The following is a 20,774-nucleotide window of genomic DNA, read 5'->3' on the forward strand; positions in this document are numbered from 1 at the left end:
CTGCTCTGCCTCCAGTCCCCTTGGCTGCTTTTTCTGGCCCCTCTGGCTCTGGTTGCTGCAGTTCTTCTCCCAGCACAGATCAGCTCTCTGGGCTACTTCTGTGGCTCTGCTCCCAGCACTGACCTGCTCCCTGGCCTGCTTCTCTCTGGCTGGCGTGACCCTGCTCCCCAGCTCAGCTCAGCTCAGGTCCCCGCTCTCTCCTTAGCTCACTTGGCCCCACTCTGTTCCCAGCAATTCCAGTTCACATTCTGAGGACTGAATCCCCCTGGCCTCCTGAGTCCCTCATTAGCCTGCCCACCATGTCAGTCTGGCTGACCTGGAGCATTGGCCTCTCCCCATTGTTTCTGGGGACTGTCAGTCTCAGAGTTCTGATTGCCCATCAACCCTTCCCCTTTCTTTTGGTACTGGGAACTAGCAACCAAAAAACCCGCACTGAGTTTTAGTAAGTGGCAAACAGTCCCATTACATTGGGAATATTTGATTCTCAGGCCCAGGGCCTCGTGGCCTCAGCCAACTTGAACAAGAGGAGCATCAAGCTGGTTGAAATGTTAGTCACTAGATCAAAACCAAGGAGCAAGCAGAGGACCAGGATTGTTAAGTCACAGGCCTGCAGCTCCCTCCCAGTTTTTATAACTTCTCACTCAAAGGGAGGAGAACTTGGAAGGTTGCTTGCTCTCTGCCACTGTACCCCAAAGCCTGAAAGAGAAACCAGCTCTCTGGGGAAGCTGCTCATTCCACAGGACCCAGGAGGATTTCTAACCCTGCTTCCAAAATACATACTTCTTCAAAACTGCAAAATTGCAGGGGCGGGGGGGGGGGGGGGGGGAAGAGGGAGGAGAATGTATCACATGACCAATCCCAGAAGTCAATCAGAATTCAGGGAGAATAAACATGGGGGTTGATTCTTCACTGCCTTAATGACCATGCATAGTCTTTTATGCTATGCCAGTCACACTGGCAATTTTTTACTTCCACTAAACACACATATGAATTATGGCATAATGTGCAGGGCCACGAGGGAATAAGGCGCACAGGGTGCTGTCTGCTCTCACTGAAGTTAACAGGAGTTGAGAACATTCAGTGTCATACAGGATCAGGCCCCACACTGGGATTATCAAACACACACCAAAGTTTGACACAGCATAAGTCAAGTGATCACAACACAAAGTTCATACTTCAAACAAATGTCCCCCCATTGCATCTCCCCACAATCCCCACTCCTCCCTCCTCAGAATATTGATGACATTGTCACCCACAGGGTTATCTGTATAAAGGAGACTAAGATCTTTGGGGCTGGGATATGTCTGTAAAGTAGCAGGCCCATCTATTGTGATGCATAAATGAGGAGTCATAAGTGCTGTTGGGTGGTGAATGGGAGTGACGTTGACATTAGGTGTGGCACCGGGTGTTATCGGATTTAGGTTGTGGGGGTGTTGGGTGATGGCAATATTAGGTGTTGGTGGTACTGAGAGGTGGTGGTTGATGTTGAGTATTGGCGGTGGGGTGGGGTGGAGGGTAGAGGTAATGGGTGCTGAAATTTAATGGTTGCGGGGGGTGACTTCTCTAAACCTCCTGCATCCAGAATGCTGTTATCCAAAAATAAGGTCACCCTTTCACAGCATCTCTAAGTTACATTGAACTTTGTTTCAATTATCAGAGGTTAGTCAGTGTCCTCTGCAGTATTCAGATGACTAAGGCTGCACTGTAATAAATACTATTGAGCTTTATCACATGCTTCAGCCAGCTGGAAAATAGACAGAGAGTAGCATCAAACTTATTTTTGAACCCTACTGTACTTGTTTTTATGAATCAGCTCTTCAGTTTCTGGCTGGCTGGTCTTTGTATTTTCCTTTAAAACATTAAATATCTGTCAAAAAAGGGTTCCCTGTAAAGCCTTATTGGCTGCCATAAGTCCCACCCCAGCTCATTCATGCTGTTTGCTTGTCTTTCCCATTTCAACACCCTCCCACCACCACATGGTGAAATTCACCAGGATGGTTGTGCAGGCAGACTAAAAACCTCAAAGAAAAAATGGGACCTCAGTAAATTCATTTATTCTGGTATCAACCAGCCTTTCCTCTCACTCACACTGGTTTAAATCAGGAGGAACTCCATTGAAGTCAATGGAGCACATTGGTGTAAGTGAGAGGAGAATCAGCCCTCACTATGGGGTAGATCCCCAGGTGGTGTAAATCAGTTTAACACTCTGCAGTGTAGCTGTGCTCATTTAGATCAGCTGACGATCTGAAGCTTTATCTACAGACAGGGGAAAAGGGGATTTTAATCAGGCTATGTACAAACATACCCATCTGAACACTGGTAATTGTTTCAGATTTTTGTGAACAAGGCTGTTTTTCTCCTGTGCTGTTGTCTATTTCCATTCCATCTCTCTTTTATTTCCCTTCCAATCACATGCACAAATATTAAAACACCTGCATAAGTGATGAGGTAATAACAGAGTTCAAAGACTTCTTGTTTCTGTGGGAAGTTTTAGCAAAAGGATTTATCAGAGGTACCCCAGGGCCTGATTCACCACTGGCTGGCATCTCAGACACTTCTACCTCTGCAAAAGAAGTACAAGATGCTAATACAGGATGAGTGAGCGGAGAATTCTGACTTGGTAAATGATGACACAAGATCTAAGTCTGTGGAGACCCAGGACTCAGCAGTTAGGAGGATCCAGGCCAGCAACAACTTGCTTTAGTGGAAAATGCTCTTTTTACACAACTAGGGACAGGCCAACTTTAGCTCAAAAAGCTCCAATCACATTAACCCTTATTTCACCAGTGTTGAACAACAGGTCCTAAAATCTGAATCCTTTGCTCCCACCCCAATCCCACCCATATCTTACACATTGCCATGCAGAAAGCTCCTGTAGGGACTGCACGCACACGTCTAGCTCTTCCCACCCACCCCCCTTCATCCTCTGCACTTGTACAATAGAACTGCATCAGTTTCCACTGACAGGGAAACATTTGCATGCCTAGGGAAAGGGGCTGGATTTGACCCCAAACACTGTATTTTGGCTGCTGATCCTGCAGTCTCTGTATCACTGAATTGTTTTTACATAAGCATCCCACTGAAATCACTAGCCTCATGCCACCTTCTCACTTTGCCCTTCAGCCTATGTTTCAGTGATTGGCAGGTGCTTGGCTTAGGCAGTGAAGCATCTCCAGGAAGGTGCTGATGCCTGCAGCCATATGGTATTTTCCACAGCTGAGGCCTGTATCCCTCTCTGTTCATAGAAAGACAAGTTCAGAGAAGGTGGCTCCTGTGGGAAAGCCAGGAGGATTAAAAATTCACATTTTGCATCGATTAGAAGCTGCATAAATTACTAATTATGACCTGGAGCCTTCAGTGCAGAAGGAAGAGGGGTTGCTGATATTTCTACAATAAATCAGGCTCAGCTGGGAAAGGCCTGAAACTGACAGCAATAGAATCAGCTTTAATGAACAAGGGAATTTGTGAACCATTTGTGTGTGTGCCCACACAGGTACGTACATTTGGTGTGTTAAGTATGTATGGTGTGTGTATGATGTCAGTGGCTGTTGCGTACTGTACATGTGCACACACGTGTATGTTTACCTGGTATGTTATGTATTTATGTGGGGGACTGTATGTGAAGGGCTCTCTATTGTATGCTAGGTATGTGGGAGGTTGCTGTTTGCTGAATGTGTGCATTTGCACATGCATATGTCTCTGATGTGTTAATTATGTTTGAGAAGTGTGTGAGTCTGGGTCCTGGCTTGCATGTTGTGTGTGTGACTGCGGTGGCTGTGCATGCACAAATGCATACTGAGATTTACATGTATGAAAGGACGAGTCCTTTAGTGTGAATCTATGGACACAGATCATCAAATCCACACAAGGATGTGTGTTAACAAGCCCTCTATTCTCTGTGTGCATATTAAAGGGACACTGACATCTTGTGAGAGAGCGCCCTCAAAATGGCATGTTCTAAAATTAAAAAAATATCCTTTACAAATGAAATATTGTATAAGGATTTTTTTCCCCTTCTGTTGTTGATCATAAAGGTCTTTTCAGCAAGGGACAAACTGACTCTATAGGGGAAACACGAAACCGATACTACAAAAGTGTCCTCAGCTGCCTAAAGGAATCAAACACAATGTAAGATTTTTTCCTTCTCGTATCATTTCATAGAATCATAGAATATCAGGGTTGGAAGGGACCTCAGGAGGTCATCTAGTCCAACCCCCTGCTCAAAGCAGGACCAATCCCCAACTAAATCATCCCAGCCAGATGGTTTTAGTCATCGCAGAGATTATGTGTAACAACAATTGGTCACAAATTTTCAGACAGATACAATTATACATAGCATTTATAGAGTGCTTTACATTTTCAAAGCACTGCATATGCATTTGCTAATTCATCCCCACAGCCCTCCTATGAGCATGGTGGGTGAGGCCCCTTACTTCCACTCTACTAACGGGGAAGCTGATGTGACTTCCCTGGGGCCCCATACCCAGTAAGTGGAAACACCAGGGTTAGCATTCAGGACTTGCTGATTCCTAGCCACATGCCTCCCTTTTGGTCTGGGATTTTTAAACTGATTATGTCCCTTTAGCACTCCCTCCCTCCCTCCTCTGTAAAATGGGGATGATAATGCCAGTTAGAAGGTGCTGTGAGATTTAGGCTGTCCACACTACAGACCTTACAGTGGCACACTAGTACCGCTACAGCTGGACTGCTGTAAGGTCTCCTCTTGTAGCCGCTCTATGCCAGAGGAAGAGAGGTCTCCCGCTGGCATAATTAATCCACCCCCATTGAGCAGCGGTAGCGTCTCCCACCGACAGCGCTGTACACACCGGCACTTTTGTCAGTGAAACTTATGTCGGTCAGGGGTCTGGATTTTTTCACACTCCGGAGCAACAAATATAACAAGAGGTGGGACAAAGTAACAACAATTTATAAACAAAGCATTGAAGCCTGTCTAGGCTACAGGCAGAAGAGAAGGAAGGAGTGGATTACACCCAGCACATGGAACGCCATAGAAACCAGACGAGCCATGAAGAAAAAAGTTTTAGACACAAAATCCCAGAAGCTAAAGGACAAATAGCACAATCAAGGCACACTGGGAGGTCAAACGCCTTGTGAGAGCGGACAAACGGCATTGTATTGATAATCTGGCAACACAAGCAGAGGACGCAGCTGCTCGTGGTGAGCAAGGAACTGTCTACGAAATGACATGGCTTATCAGTGGTAAACGGCAGATGCCAACAAACACTCTCATCAGGAACAAACAAGGACACCTACTAACAACTGAAAAAGAACAAGAAATGCGCTGGACAGAGCATTTCAAAGAATTGCTGAACAGGGAGCCACCTAAAGAGGAAGCAAACATCCAGGAGGCAGAAGAAGATCTTCATATCAACACAGGCAGCCCAACTAAGGAAGAGATCATTCACGCTATCAAATCCTTAAAAAATGGGAATGCTCATGGCAAGGATAACTTGAATGCAGAATTGTTCAAGGTAAATCCTAAATTAGCAGCATCTATCCTGGCCCCTCTATTTATATCAGTCTGGGAAAGGGAAAAAGTGCCAGATGAGTGGACCAATGGGGTTACAGTGCAGATACCAAAGAAAGGAACTCTCAGTGATTGTAATAACTGGCGTGGTATCACACTTTTATCTGTGCCAAGCAAAGTATTATGTAAGATCATAGTCCAGTGTATATAGGAGGCAGTTGATAGCATTCTCAGAAAAGAGCAAGCTGGTTTTCGGAAAGGGCATGGATGCACAGACCAGATCTTCACTCTACAAAACATAATAGAACAGTGCTTAGAATGGCAACGGCAACTCTACATACATTTAATAGACTTTGAGAAGGCTTTTGATAGCATTTACAGGACCAGCCTATGGCGCATTCTGCAGGCATATGGAATTCCTTTCCATATAATCAATGTCATCAAAAGCTTCTATTTCAACTTTACATGCAGTGTTGGTCTCAGTGAGCTCAGTTTTGAAGTCAAAACGGAGTACGTCAGGGGTGTATCATGTTTGCAATCCTCTTCAACATTGCCATTGACTGGGTAATGCAGCGTACAACAGAAGATATGCCAAGAGGCATTACATGGTCACTCTTTTCATCCCTTGAAGACCTGGACTTCGCAGATGATGTCACTCTCCTATCACATAGCCAACACCATATACAAGAAAAAACAATTCAACTCAACACATTCAGCCAGCAAACTGGACTGAAAATCAACTGCAATAAGACAGATATCATTGCCTCACCATCACCAGTACGGATAGAGAATTATGTTCTCAACAATGTAGAAACATTCACATAATAGGCAGCACCATCAGCCAGCATGGTGGAACAAGCCAGGACATTCAGAACAAAATCAATAAAGCCAGGAACACCTTCAGGACCTGGAACTCATCAGTCTGGAAATCATCAAAATACAACACCAAAACCAAATTCAAGATTTGAGCAGGTCCCCAAAGAATCAATCCTGAAGCACTTGCATGAGAGGAAAGTGATCAGGAACAGCCAGCATGGATTCACCAAGGGAAGGTCATGCCTGACTAATCTAATCGCCTTTTATGATGAGATTACTGGTTCTGTGGATGAAGGGAAAGCAGTGGATGTATTGTTTCTTGACTTTAGCAAAGCTTTTGACACGGTCTCCCACAGTATTCTTGTCAGCAAGTTAAGGAAGTATGGGCTGGATGAATGCACTATAAGGTGGGTAGAAAGCTGGCTAGATTGTCGGGCTCAACGGGTAGTGATCAATGGCTCCATGTCTGGTTGGCAGCCGGTATCAAGTGGAGTGCCCCAAGGGTCGGTCCTGGGGCCAGTTTTGTTCAATATCTTCATAAATGATCTGGAGGATGGTGTGGATTGCACCCTCAACAAATTTGTGGATGATACTAAACTGGGAGGAGTGGTAGATACGCTGGAGGGGAGGGATAGGATACAGAAGGACCTAGAGAAATTGGAGGATTGGGCCAAAAGGAATCTGATGAGGTTCAATAAGGATAAGTGCAGGGTCCTGCACTTAGGACGGAAGAACCCAATGCACAGCTACAGACTAGGGACCGAATGGCTAGGCAGCAGTTCTGCGGAAAAAGACCTAGGGGTGATAGTGGACGAGAAGCTGGATATAAGTCAGCAGTGTGCCCTTGTTGCCAAGAAGGCCAATGGCATTTTGGGATGTATAAGTAGGGGCATAGCGAGCAGATCGAGGGACGTGATCGTTCCCCTCTATTCGACATTGGTGAGGCCTCATCTGGAGTACTGTGTCCAGTTTTGGGCCCCACACTACAAGAAGGATGTGGATAAATTGGAGAGAGTCCAGCGAAGGGCAACAAAAATGATTAGGGGTCTGGAACACATGACTTATGAGGAGAGGCTGAGGGAGCTGGGATTGTTTAGCCTGCAGAAGAGAAGAATGAGGGGGGATTTGATAGCTGCTTTCAACTACCTGAAAGGGGGTTCCAAAGAGGATGGCTCTAGACTGTTCTCAATGGTAGCAGATGACAGAACGAGGAGTAATGGTCTCAAGTTGCAGTGGGGGAGGTTTAGATTGGATATTCGGAAAAACTTTTTCACTAAGAGGGTGGTGAAACACTGGAATGCGTTACCTAGGGAGGTGGTAGAATCTCCTTCCTTAGAGGTTTTTAAGGTCAGGCTTGACAAAGCCCTGGCTGGGATGATTTAACTGGGAATTGGTCCTGCTTCGAGCAGGGGGTTGGACTAGATGACCTTCTGGGGTCCCTTCCAACCCTGATATTCTATGATTCTATGATTCTATGATTTATCAGAGCTGCATACTTTCAACAGTACTTTATAGTGCAGAATGCTGGGGAATGAGAAAATGTGACATGTCCAAATTGTCTTCATTCCATACAACCTGCCTCAGAAAAATCTTCTGTATCTTTTGACCCAGAACAATCCCAAACGAAGATCTATTGCAGGGGTCTCAAACATGCAGCCCGAGTTATTTCCTGTGGCCCGCCATAGGCGCCAACTCCACCAGCAGCCAGGCTCCACTCTCATCCCTCACAGCGTGCCACATCCCCACTCTTCCGCCTACCTCCCAGCACTTTCCGCAACCAAACAGCTGTTTGGTGGTGATTAGGACTTTCCAGAAGGGAGGAGCAGAGACACAGCATGCTCAGGGGAGGAGGCGGAGAAGAGGCGGGGCAGGACGGGGATTTGGGGAAGGGGTTGGAATAGGGGCAGGGAGGGGGCAGAGTTGGGGCAGGGACTTTGGGGAAGGGGTTGGAAGAAGCAGAGCAGGGGCAGCGCCTCATGGAAGGGGTGGAGTAGGGGCGGGGCCGGGGGCAGAGGTGGTGATTTTGTATCTTTGTATGAAAAGGTTTCAGTGATGTGGCCCTTGGGCCAGTGTACTAGTCCTTATGTGGCCCTTGTGGTGATTTGAGTTTGAGATCCCTGATCTATTGACACAGTGCAGCCAAGAGGATCTGAGCACCATCATTGCCAGGAGGCATTGGAGATAGATCTGTCATATGCTTCGGATGGAACCTGATTCCATCACCAGAGTAGCAATAAGATGGATACCTGAAGGCAAGCAAAAATGAGGCCACCCGAAAACAACACAGCAAAGAGCTGTGGAAGCCGAGCAGAAAAACCTGGGGCATAGCTGGGGAACCATTGAAAGACTTGCCAGAAACAGACGGGAGTGGAGAAGCTTCGTCACTGCCCTAAATGCCAGAGGTGTAATAGGAACATGATGATGATGATGACCAACAAAAGTTTTAGCGACAAAAGTGCTAGTGTAGACATAGCCTTAATCAATTCTAATGAAATGCACTGATCTCTAGGAGAAGAAGGATGGTCTTGTGGTTAAGGCAGTGGTCCAGGACTCAGGAAATCCAGGTTAAATTGCTAGCTCTACTTTAGGCCTCCCATGAGACCATGGGCAAGTCAGGTCTCCATCTGTAAAAATCCTTCCTTTAGAGCGTAAGGTCTTCAGTGCAGGGACTCTCTCTTAATGTGCTGTGTGTTCTACAAACACACAATGCAGGTCAATCTTGGTTGAGGTTTCTAGGTGCTCTTTTATCAGGAGGTGGGGGGAGAGCATCAACTTGTCAATATTTTCAACTGGACAATATTTAATTTTGTGGTACCTCATTTATACTGGACATTGCAAATAGATTAATCAGTTTCACATTTGTTTGTAATCAATTACATTTTCTAGCTGTCATGCATTGGCATAACACTGCAATGTTTGAGTCTCAAACATGGCCGGGGAAGGTTTAAACCAATTTAAAAAAACCCTCTTAAATATATATATACTGTTGTAACAAATCTGTGGTCACCTCAGGCTTCAGAGTATCACCACAGCACTAGAAACTTCATTGCAGCAAAGGGGATAGAACTCCCATCCTACAGCTCTGTATCCCTATCACTTGAGCTAATGGAGAATCCCTATTAGCTATTGACAGTATAGGGCCTATGCAAAGTAATGCACATTGGAAAACAAAATTTCAACTACACATACAAAACGAAGGGATCTAAATTAGCTGTAACCACTCAAAAAAAGATCTTGGAGTCATTGTGGACAGTTCTCTGAAAACATCTGCTCAATGTGCAGCAGTAGTCAAAAAAAGCTAACAATGTTAGCAACCATTAGGAAAGGGATAGATAATAATACAGTAAAAATCATAATGCCACTATATAAATTTATGGTACGCCCAAGGTACAGAGCAGGACAACAAAAATGATTAAGGGCATGGAACAGCTTCCATACGAGAAGAGATTTAAAAGATTAGGACTGTTCAGCTTGGGAAAAAAAAGACAGTTTAGGGGGGATCTGATAGAAGTCTATAAAATCATGAATGGTGTGGCAAAAAAGAACCAGGATGTCACCCAATGATATTAATAGGCAACATGTTTAAAACAAACAAAAGGAAGTACCTCTTCACACAGCATGCAGTCAACCTGTGGAATTCATTGCCAGGGGATGTTGTAAAGGCCAAAACTATAACTGGATTCAAAAAAGAACTAGATCAGTTCATGGAGGATAGGTCCATCAATGGCTATTAGCCAAGATGGTCAGGGATGCATGTGACATTCCCCTCTGGTGTTATCTAGACCAATGATCTGCTAGGCCACTCCAAACCTTGACTCTGGGAGCCAGCCTTACCCTGCTCTGCTGTGAGAACCCCCACTCCTGGGCTGTTCACGCACAGCCTCTGCCATGTAAACTGCTCCCAGCTACTTGCAAGCAAATGACACTAGCCAATATCTCCCAGACACAACCGTAGGAACCTCCGTCTTGCAATGTCCAGTTATGCCTGCTTGACGCTGCAAGAATATATGCGTTTGATATGTACCAGGCTTGTTATTCCAAGGGAAGCCTCTGACACACTTCAAACCAAACACACTGCTTCAGGTAGAATAAACAAACAAATTTATTAACTATAAAGACAAATTTTAAGTGATTATAAGTAAAAGCATAACAAGTCAGAGTGGTTACCAAAAGAAAAGAAAATATAAGCACTCAGTCTAAACTCTCAACCCTATTAGACTGAGCAGCAACTAGATTAAGCAGTTTTTCTCAAAGCACTGGATATTTCAGTCCTTAATATACAGTTTGTTCCTTAAACCTGGACCAATCTCCTGTGTTGGAGTCTTGTCATCTTCTCAGCATCCTGGTTTCTTGCAGCAAAGGTGGGGGCAGGAGAAGGGCTCAGTATGCATCCACTCTGTCTGTTTTATACCCTCGGCTTTTGCGAACAGGGACCGCTAACAGGGAGTTTTGAGAGGGAGTTCTCCAGGTGAAGGAGGAGCAAATACGGGACCCTTAGGGTAAGTGGCTGTCTGTAGTGTGTGTTTGGGGGTTACTTGCTGTGTGCTGAGCTTGTGTTTGTCTGTCTGTTTGTTTGCGAACAGGGACTGCTAACAGGGAGTTTCGAGAGGGAGTTTGGAAGGGGAGTGGAAAGGGGGCGAGGTACACTTGCCATTCTTTAAAACCTTTAAACTAAACTGTAATCAAAACTTCTTGATTTAAACAAAAACCCTAGCATTAACCTAGGTGGCTGTAGGAGAAAATGCAGGCAGAAGCCCAGCAGCAGAGTGGGGGCTATCCTGTTTATTGCACTCAGTGTAGCATGTATGATTACCTGCCCTGTGGGTGGGTGGCGTATGCGTGCATTCGGTGTATGGGTTTTGGAGGCCAGGGTGGCAGAACTGGAGGAGCTAAGGGAGGCAGAGAGGTATGTTGATGAGGCTTTCCTGGACACTGTAGATTTGTCCCAGCTCTGGTCAGACAGCCTCTGTGCTGTTAAGAAGGATGAAAGGCCCAGAGAAGGAGAACAGTCAACGGGAACAGAGGGAAACCTTCCCTTAGCTGGGACCCTCCTTCCAGAGATTCCCAAACCTAACCCTAAACCTGAGCCGTTCCCCAATCTGAGAAATTGTCACAGATTGAAGTATCACTAGAGGAGGTTTTGGAATTAATTGAGAAACTTAACAGTAACAAGTCACCAGGACCAGATGGCATTCACCCAAGAGTTCTGAAAGAACTCAAATGTGAAATTGCGGAACTATTAACTATGGTTTGTAACCTGTCCTTCAAATCAGCTACTGTACCCAGTGACTGGAAGATAGCTAATGTAACGCCAATTTTTAAGAAGGGCTCTAGAGGTGATCCTGGCGATTACAGACCGGTAAGTCTAACATCAGTACCGGGCAAATTAGTTGAACCAATAGTAAAGAATAAAATTGTCAGACACATAGAAGAACATAAATCGTTGTGCAAAAGTCAACATGGTTTCTGTAAAGGGAGATCATGTCTTACTAATCTATTAGAGTTATTTGAGGGGGTCAACAAACATGTGGACAAGGGGGATCCACTGGACATAGTGTACTTAGATTTCCAGAAAGCCTTTGACAAGGTCCCTCACCAAAGGCTCTTACGTAAATTAAGTTGTCATGGGATAAGAGGGAAGAGCCTTTCATGGATTGAGAGCTGGTTAAAAGACAGGGAACAAAGGGTAGGAATAAATGGTAAATTTTCAGAATGGAGAGGGGTAACTAGTGGTGTTCCCCAAGGGTCAGTCCTAGGACCAATCCTATTCAACTTATTCATAAATGATCTGGAGAAAGGGGTAAACAGTGAGGTGGAAAAGTTTGCAGATGATACTAAACTGCTCAAGATAGTTAAGACCAAAGCAGACTGTGAAGAACTTCAAAAAGATCTCACAAAATTAAGTGATTGAGCAACAAAATGGCAAATGAAATTTAATGTGGATAAATGTAAAGTAATGCACATTGGAAAAAATAACCCCAACTATACATACAATATAATGGGGGCTAATTTAGCTACACCTAATCAGGAGAAAGATCGTGGAGTCATCATGGATAGTTCTCTGAAGCCGTCCACACAGTGTGCAGCGGCAGTCTAAAAAAGCAAACAGGATATTAGGAATCATTAAAAAAGGGATAGAGAATAAGACGGAGAATATCTTATTGCCCTTATATAAATCCATGGTACGCCTTGAATACTGCATACAGATGTGGTCCCCTCATCTCAAAAAAGATATACTGGCATTAGAAAAGGTTCAGAAAAGGGCAACTAAAATGAGTTAGGGATTTGGAACGGGTCCCATATGAGGAGAAATTAAAGAGGTTAGGACTTTGCAGCTTAGAAAAGAGGAGACTAAGGGGGCGATATGATAGAGGTCTATAAAATCATGAGTGGTGTGAGAAAGTGAATAAGGAAAAGTTATTTACTTGTTCCCATGATATAAGAACTAGGGGCCACCAAATAAAATTAATGGGCCCCACACTACAAGAAGGATGTGGAAAAATTGGAGAGAGTCCAGCTGAGGGCAACAAAAATGATTAGGGGACTGGAACACATGACTTATGAGGAAAGGCTGAGGAAACTGGGATTGTTTAGTCTACAGAAGAGAAGAATGAGGGGGTATTTGATAGCTGCTTTCAACTACCTGAAAGGTTGTTCCAAAGAGGATGGATCTAGACTGTTTTCAGTGGTAGAGGATGACAGGACAAGGAGTAATGGTCTCAAGTTGCAGTGGGGGAGATTTAGGTTGGATATTAGGAAACACTTTTTCACTAGGAGGGTGGTGAAACACTGGAATGCGTTACCTAGGGAGGTGGTAGAATCTCCTTCCTTAGAAGTTTTTAAGGTCAGGCTTGACAAAGCCCTGGCTGGGATGATTTAATTGGGGATCGGTCCTGCTTTGAGCAGGGGGTTGGACTAGATGACCTCCTGAGGTCCCTTCCAACCCTGATATTCTATGATTCTATGGTAGCAGGTTTAAAACAAATAAAAGGAAGTCAAGTAGTTAAAACAAAGAGACCAATGATTCAGACTCTGGGACACAGAAATAAGCCCATGCAGAAGCTGCGGGAGGTGATGCCTGGTGAATTATGCATGACACAGGAAAGCCTTTATCAGTGCGGACAAAGGCCTATGCCAGGCGGCTAGGCTCTCTGCCGTACCTGTACTTTCCTTTCGCTTACACTTTATCTCCACTCCCAGCTTGTAATTCAGCACAAATATCAAAGCAGGCTGAAAGATTAATTTTCTCTATTTGCATGGCAAAGAGGTGGGGGGAATCTCACTCACTCCAGACTCCCAGCTGCTTAATCCTCAGACAAGCACAGTGGAAGAAAAAGGCAAAAGGCAAAATTCTATCAGCGTTGGCAAGAGAAAAGAACCAAGGGCAATTTCATGGTTTAGGAAGTGGTGTTTGGACCCTGGCACTAGCCTGGCCTTAATGTGCTTTGCAGATGGCAGCCACCCAACACCTATATGAACACAAGAGACACCCCCATGCGAGGCAGTTCACAGACTCATCCCTCCTGCCTTCCTTGTGATACCTTCCTCTCAAAGTAGTTCTTTGCCATGCCCATTTATGAGCTGGCCACACCCACTTTTCTGGCTGCCTGTGTGGAACTTTGTTCCCCCTCTACTGTCTGGTCCTCATAAGAGGATAAGTGTCTATTGTGTCTACAACTGGCAGCGTAGAGAGTTGCTCTTCTAACTCAAGTGGTAGAGGCTCATGTTGTTAGTGCAGAAGGTCTCTAGGTACAGACTCTGCTGTTAACCCAACTATGGGATTTTCTCTCTCTCTCATCTCACTGTTTTTCTCCTGTCTCTGTCTCCAGGGATCAGCAAAGCCTCCCCACGTGAGTGGAGACACCACATTGACACCACAAATCCTGGGATGTGACACAATGAAGATAAGCCATCTGTACCCACATGCAGTGAAAGGAGCAGAGCAGATCTCCTTGTGGCTCCAATGCAGAGGAATATATTTAAAATCAGAGCCATTTACAAGGAAAACAAAGTATGTAAAACTACAGAGTGTGAACACCAGAGACCAGGGGAAGAGAACAAGGAAAAACACACAGCAAGGGGCATCCAGGGGCTCTCAGATGATGCTTGCATTTGAAATATGGCAGGGGAGGGGAACATACATTCAGGAGCATTTGGCCATAATGCTTTAACATACTTGCTGAGGTGTCAGTTAAACCCCTTTGCTGCTTCATCTCATCTAAGTATTTCTGCCTGTTGTCATAATGGACTTGCAAATTCCATTAACCCCCTTCTCTGCAGTCTGTGGGATTCATGGGCTGATGTGCAACCAAAAGAGGCAGTCTGATCTGGGGATGCCAGAGTGATGAATGTAGTATAAATGCCTAGATAAAGAGAAATACAGAAATAGAGTAGATTAGATCTGATAGAAAAAACAGATAACTGGATGGATGGACAGATACTGGTAGACAGCTTAGACTAGTAGACTCAATAGTGGGTTAAGTACCAAAAATCATGAAATTAACACTTCTAGTTCATCTCATGCCTTGTACCAATTAAGACTAATTAAATGTCATGCTGACTCAGCTCAAGCCACATGATTATGATCAGTGACTTCCACAGTCTATAAACATATCATGGTGCTCTATGTGAAGCACTGTACAACAGTTAATCCCGTTCCTGCAAGTGTCACAGCAAAGAGACAACAAGTGTTCCCAGAAGGGAAATCACAGCCCCAGGTGGTCCATAAATGAATATTACTGGAACCTGTTGCATTTTCACCAGGCACATGGAGAGATGTTTGCCTCTTTTCTTGATATGATTGCTTGAAATACCTTTGCAAATGCTTCAAAATTAGGCCAAAATATCAGAGAGAGAGAAAAAACAAAAATGGAGTTCTGGGAAGTCAATATAGACTTCACACAGTAGCTCTTCATAGTATAACTGTCTCTCTCCCTTCTCAAATGATTTTGATAATTTAAATCATAATCAATATAGACATTGAATTGTCATCATTAGATTCCATGGTTAAGTATCCTTTGATATGAATAGGGGCACTTCACATCTCTCTCAGAGCTAGTATTTTAGGCTGTCTGAAGATTCAGGCCAACCTCCTGGCATTGGTGTACACTCAGGTTGCATTTAGAAGGTTATTTTTGTGGAGCAGAAGGATTTAAAATAAAAAGTGAAAACAGATTCTAAGACAGAAAATAACAGCTTCCAGGAAAAAGGTTTACCAAACTGCTGTAGACTAGCTCAGTTGGGCCTGTGAAGAGACACCCCAATCATGAAGGCTGGGTTTGGGTCTGTGTTTCGATCCTCCACCCATCTAATAGTCAGGGTATTTAGATGAAAGAGAGATCTATGCAAGGGATTAATAATTCCCAGCATTAACAACTGATTGCATTTGCTTTGGCTAATTATCCATTGGTTTTGCAACAAAACAAGCCTACTGGTGTGGAGGGACTTTCATGTGCAGGGTGCTGTGGGGTCACTGCCTTACACATGTGGTGGGATCTCTTGCACATAAGTTTTTCTCCTTTCCCAAGCCATGAAGCATGGAATATCCTTGATCACTCCCAGCCACATGACTATCACAGGCACCTGCTTAATTATTTCTGCTTTGTAAACAAAAGCACTGCCATGAGCTTAATAACTGCTGCTTGGGACTAATTGGGGTGATTATTATATGGCCCAGAGGAAGCATCACAGCTTGTTATCTCTGGGGAGTAGCATTAAGAGCCAGTAGATAATCAGAGGGTTATTTGTAGCACTTTAGATAACATTTTAATGTCTGTAGAAGTGATTGTGATCAAGCCGCATTTCCAAAACCAACCTTGAATTGGAGAGGCCATGAGTCCTGTAAGCTGGGCAGCAGCCCACACTACCGCTGGGGGTGACAAAATTCCAGTGTGACAATAATTGGATATCATGAGTTAGTGTTGGGCCAAATTCCTCTATGGCATAAGCCGCTGTAACTCCCTGATTTCAGGATAAACTGCACTCACATTACAGATGGCTGTGGTCCTGGATCTTCAAAGCACTTTACACGCATTGATTAATTAAGTCTCATAAGCCCTCAGGGAAGTTGGTTTGTTTCCTTAACCCATTTTACAGAGAGGAAAACTTAGGTATGGCAAAAAGAAAAGGAGTACTTGTGACACCTTAGCACCTTAGTACTTGTGGCACTTCGAGAGCTGTAGCTCACGAAAGCTCATGCTCAAATAAATTGGTTAGTCTCTAAGGTGCCACAAGTCCTCCTTTTCTTTTTGCGAATACAGACTAACACGGCTGCTACTCTGAAACCTTAGGTATGGCAGGTGCTCAACCAGAGTCATACAGAAAATCAGTGACTGAGCTAAGTTAAGAACTGAAGCGCTTCTGACTCCCTCTCCCATGTTCTAACCATTTCTCTTTTTCTGAAGTCCCTGGACATGGCCTGGAATGGGAACATCATTGCAGTGAGTGAATGATGAACTTCAGCCATCTAAGGTTCAGTGTTGTCTGTCTGTCCATCCATCCTCCAAGATGCTGCCTCATCAGGCAGTGCCAGTTTAGAATAAAGAGCAAGCAGGTTTTTACCAGAGGCTGGAAGCTTAAACAACAGAGTTATTAGAAAGGCTAGATTCCAGGTAGAGGTGAGGAAAATCCTTTCTTAATGAGACCCAAGGCTGCTTAGCTAAGCCGACAGCATCTGCTGTCAACAGGCCTAGCGCACCCAAGCGCTACAGTGGGGAAGCCAGCTCCCAGGCTCTACTAATCCCCTTGCAACATCATGAATCCAAATCCAGCATTTAAAAAAAAATATTTTATTTTGTTCTGATGCTTTTTAATCTTGCAGCTGTTTCCTGGGAAGAGTCAAACTTTTGTGCCTATTTCATTATCAGCAAGTATCAGCCCATGACCCCTACAATAACTCTTGATGGATCCCCACTTATGGCTCCTGGGAGCATCTATCCCTTTAAGAGAGCAGGGTGCCCCAGTTTGCTGCCTTTTTTTATTAATTTATTAACAAAAATCAGCAAATGGGTAAGGGACCAATCCTGCACCCACTGAAGTTTTGCTACTGAATCACTAGCAGCACAACTGGGCCCTTTGGCTTTAATGTTTTCTCATTGCATAATTGCTGTGCAACCCCTGGAACTCTCACAGGTCACTGCTTCTTCTACCTTCTCTAGCCAGGCCCCTCCCCACTACAGTCCTCCCCTACCATCACCTGAATTGGATGTGGGGACAGGGAGGAGCCTACCAAGAAGAATTACTGCATCAAGGGTAAGAAACACAAACTTGACCCAATATGCTGCATCAAGGCAATGATACAGGGAGGATCTATGACCTAGTGGTTAGATCAGGGGACAGCAAACTGCAGCTACTAGATTCTAATCATGGCTCTTGCTGGGAAGGTGGTCCACTGGTTAGTGCAGGGAACTAGCACTCGCTCTCCCAGGTTCTACTCAGGACTCCTAGGTTCCATCCCTAGCTTTGAGAGACAGTGTGATTTAGATTTGCACCACCTCTGCTTCTAACTTGCTATGAGAGTTGGGAAAAGAACGTGCACTTTCTGTGATTCAGTTTCTGCACCTGCAAAATGAGGATAGTCTTGACCTTCTTCACAGCAGGGGTAATGATGTTTGCTTTCAGTCTATCAGTCAGCCTGGAATGCTGGATTGCCAGGATATAAGGGAAGCTTTGACGTCCCAGTAAAGGCTTCCAAATCCCAAGCCATTCCCTTTGCAATCCCAGCCCCATCCCTTACTTGCAGTAGAGAAAAGATCAGTTGAATGTAAAAGGGATTCTTTATTAAGGTTGGTGGATACTGACAGACCCTGTGGTTCTCTCTGTGCTGTCTAGAGTCTCCATACAAGGCCTTCTTATGCCAAGGCATGGACCCAGCAGTCACGGAGTGGATTGATGATGACACAACAGCCCCAGGCAGCAGCAGAGCCCCAGGAAACAGGATCCTGCCACAAACACAGGAAGATTTCTTGAGCAGAGACAGCCTCTGTTATTGATCATTCAATCAATGGTAATTCAAGGCCCAGTAATAGCTGCTAGAGACTTTTTTATTCCTAAATATCCAGCCCAGGTTCTGTGCAGGAAGATTTGTTCAGAGATTTTAATGGGAGGAAAAAAAAGGGTCCTCTCCTGCCGCAGGTGGATTGTCTAACAAATTGGATGAGTCATGAGATAAAAGGGATGGAGGAAGGAGATCTGGTGGAATTGGCCCTTTATCTCCAGAGCATTGGCAGACAAACCCTTGGACAGTGTTTATTTAGGGTGAGTGGGCAGCGGAGTTGGCAGTCAAGGCGTAGTGAGGAATTAAAGCTGCTGCCATCCTTATCTACCAGACAGGCTGGCAAAGTGTATGGGGGCGGGGGATCATCAGAACTGCGTGCCAGCCCAGGGCAACTGAGTCTGAAGCAGTTTACAAGCCTAGTGAGTCCAAGCTCTATTAGCTCAGCTGAGGGGAAGAGCCCTGGAGGATAAACAGACACCAGTTGGGAGCAGAAAAAGGGGACATGGTCTTTAAACACTGTATGCTCAGGCAGCCCACTGGACATTGCAGGGGGGCCTCTGAAATGAGCACATCTGATAGTACTGGACCTTAGGTTAAGGTTTTTCTGCTGTGGCTAATTGGTTAAGACATAGCTCAGTCTTGGAATGTAGGTAGGACAAAGCTATGCTACCTGTATCATAGAATCATAGAATATCAGGGTTGGAAGGGACCCCAGAAGGTCATCTAGTCCAACCCCCTGCTCGAAGCAGGACCAATTCCCAGTTAAATCATCCCAGCCAGGGCTTTGTCAAGCCTGACCTTAAAAACCTCTAAGGAAGGAGATTCTACCACCTCCCTAGGTAACGCATTCCAGTGTTTCACCACCCTCTTAGTGAAAAAGTTTTTCCTAATATCCAATCTAAACCTCCCCCACTAACTTGTACTACAGTCCTGCAACAGGAAAGCTCGTTCAGAAGTCCAAGACTTTGGGGAACATGGTTAAAAATAGTTTGGTCCAAGGTACACAGCAAGGCTAAGTGAGGTTTTGAGCAGGGAGGAAATAGCAAACTCATCTATTTAGCGGTCCTGCCAAAGATTAGCAGAGAGAGAGAGAGAGAGGTTACCTGTGTGTGTGAGAGAGCACTAACCCATCTATTGGCACTCCTGTGAAACACCTTTCTGTACGCAGGAAATGGTCTGCATCATGCTGCAATCGTGGCCTTTCAGAGTGAGTGAGAAGGCTGTGAGTCAGCCTACCCGGTCACACCACACTGGACAGAGGACATCACCCCCTGAGGGAAGGACAGAAGGTTATAGTGTAGGCCTAGTCTAAATAGGTTCATTCACCACCCTCATTACTCTGTTTTATGAGGAGTGGAAGTCACAATCAGCCTTTGGACACACCCAGCTGATCCATCCTGAGCTGCATGTGGCTCTCTGATGGCAGACCTAGTCCTGGGACCTGTCAGTCCATTGCATGAATATGTCACCTGGGTCTCTCCAGACCCTGAGCTTCATCCCTTTTCCTAGGCTCTCTTTTGGGCTCTGGGAGATGTCTGCAAAGCACTGAGTGGATCCTCTTAGGGTTTACATAGACAAAAAAAACAGGGAAAGTCACTGCTCTAATCCCCTGGCAAGTCAGTCCCAAATCCCAGCTGTGCCACAGCCTATCCAGCATCAGGTGGGTTAGCTCAGCTTTGAATGGGTAATGACAGCTTGGTTTGTTCCAGCCCTTCCCAGGGTCCCCCAATTCCTGCATTGTGTGCTTCTAAGTAACTTTTTAATTGTCCTTGCTTTTGCTGAGATAGCACCTCAAAACTCAGCCACAGTCTGCTCCTTGCATGCCGTATTTATGCACAGCCTTAATTGTACCAGGGCTTTGGAACCGAATCCTTTTCAGACTGAGGGCTCGTGAAGGATGTAATACACCATCTGGCTTTCTGTAGCTGAGGAAGGCAAAGAATGGACTGCCTGGGAGGAGGGTGCACATGTGTGCGTGCCACTGCCCTCTGCTCAGTGGAATCAAGATACACCTCTACCCCAATATAACACGGTTCTCGGGAGCCAAAAAATCTTACCGCGTTATAGGTGAAACCGCGTTCTATCGAACTTGCTTTGGCCTCGAGCATTTCTGTTATTAATAGTCACTTCCTGCCCCCTGACTGACCCTTCAGAACCCCCGACCCATCCAACCCCCCCCCGCTCCTTGTCCCCTGACTACCCCCTCCAGAGACCCCCCGCCCCAACCACCCCTCCCAAGACCCCATCCCCTATCTAAGCCCCCTGCTCCTTGTCCCCTGACCGCCCCCTCCAGAGATCCCCCCCATCCCTAATCAACCCCAGGACCCCATCCCCTACCCAACCCCCCTGCTCCCTGTCCCCCAACTGCCCTGACCCCTATCCACACCCCCGCCCCCTGACAGGCCCCCTGGAACTCCCACGCCCTATCCAACCCCCCTGAGACCCTCTGCCCCTATCCAGCCCCTCAGCTCTGGC

At 45.4% G+C, this 20,774-nt stretch overlaps 1 long non-coding RNA gene across 2 annotated transcripts in view; it reads left to right on the forward strand.

Moving 5' to 3' along the window:
• The window catches only part of LOC125627730 (uncharacterized), a 60,623-nt gene extending 40,086 nt beyond the window's left edge, over positions 1-20,537 (forward strand). Inside the window, exons 1-3 of one of the 2 annotated variants that reach the window (XR_007354078.2) lie at positions 3,240-3,493; positions 14,134-17,554; positions 18,134-20,537. This is a non-coding gene — a long non-coding RNA (uncharacterized LOC125627730). Of the gene's footprint in view, positions 1-3,239; positions 3,494-14,133; positions 17,555-18,133 lie in introns of those variants that run through there. The other variant, XR_012665605.1, reaches the window with a different exon arrangement.
• Positions 20,538-20,774: the final 237 nt, after the last annotated feature.

The sequence above is a fragment of the Caretta caretta genome, chromosome 20, assembly GCF_965140235.1.
Source record: "Caretta caretta isolate rCarCar2 chromosome 20, rCarCar1.hap1, whole genome shotgun sequence".
Taxonomy (NCBI): Eukaryota; Metazoa; Chordata; order Testudines; family Cheloniidae; genus Caretta; species Caretta caretta.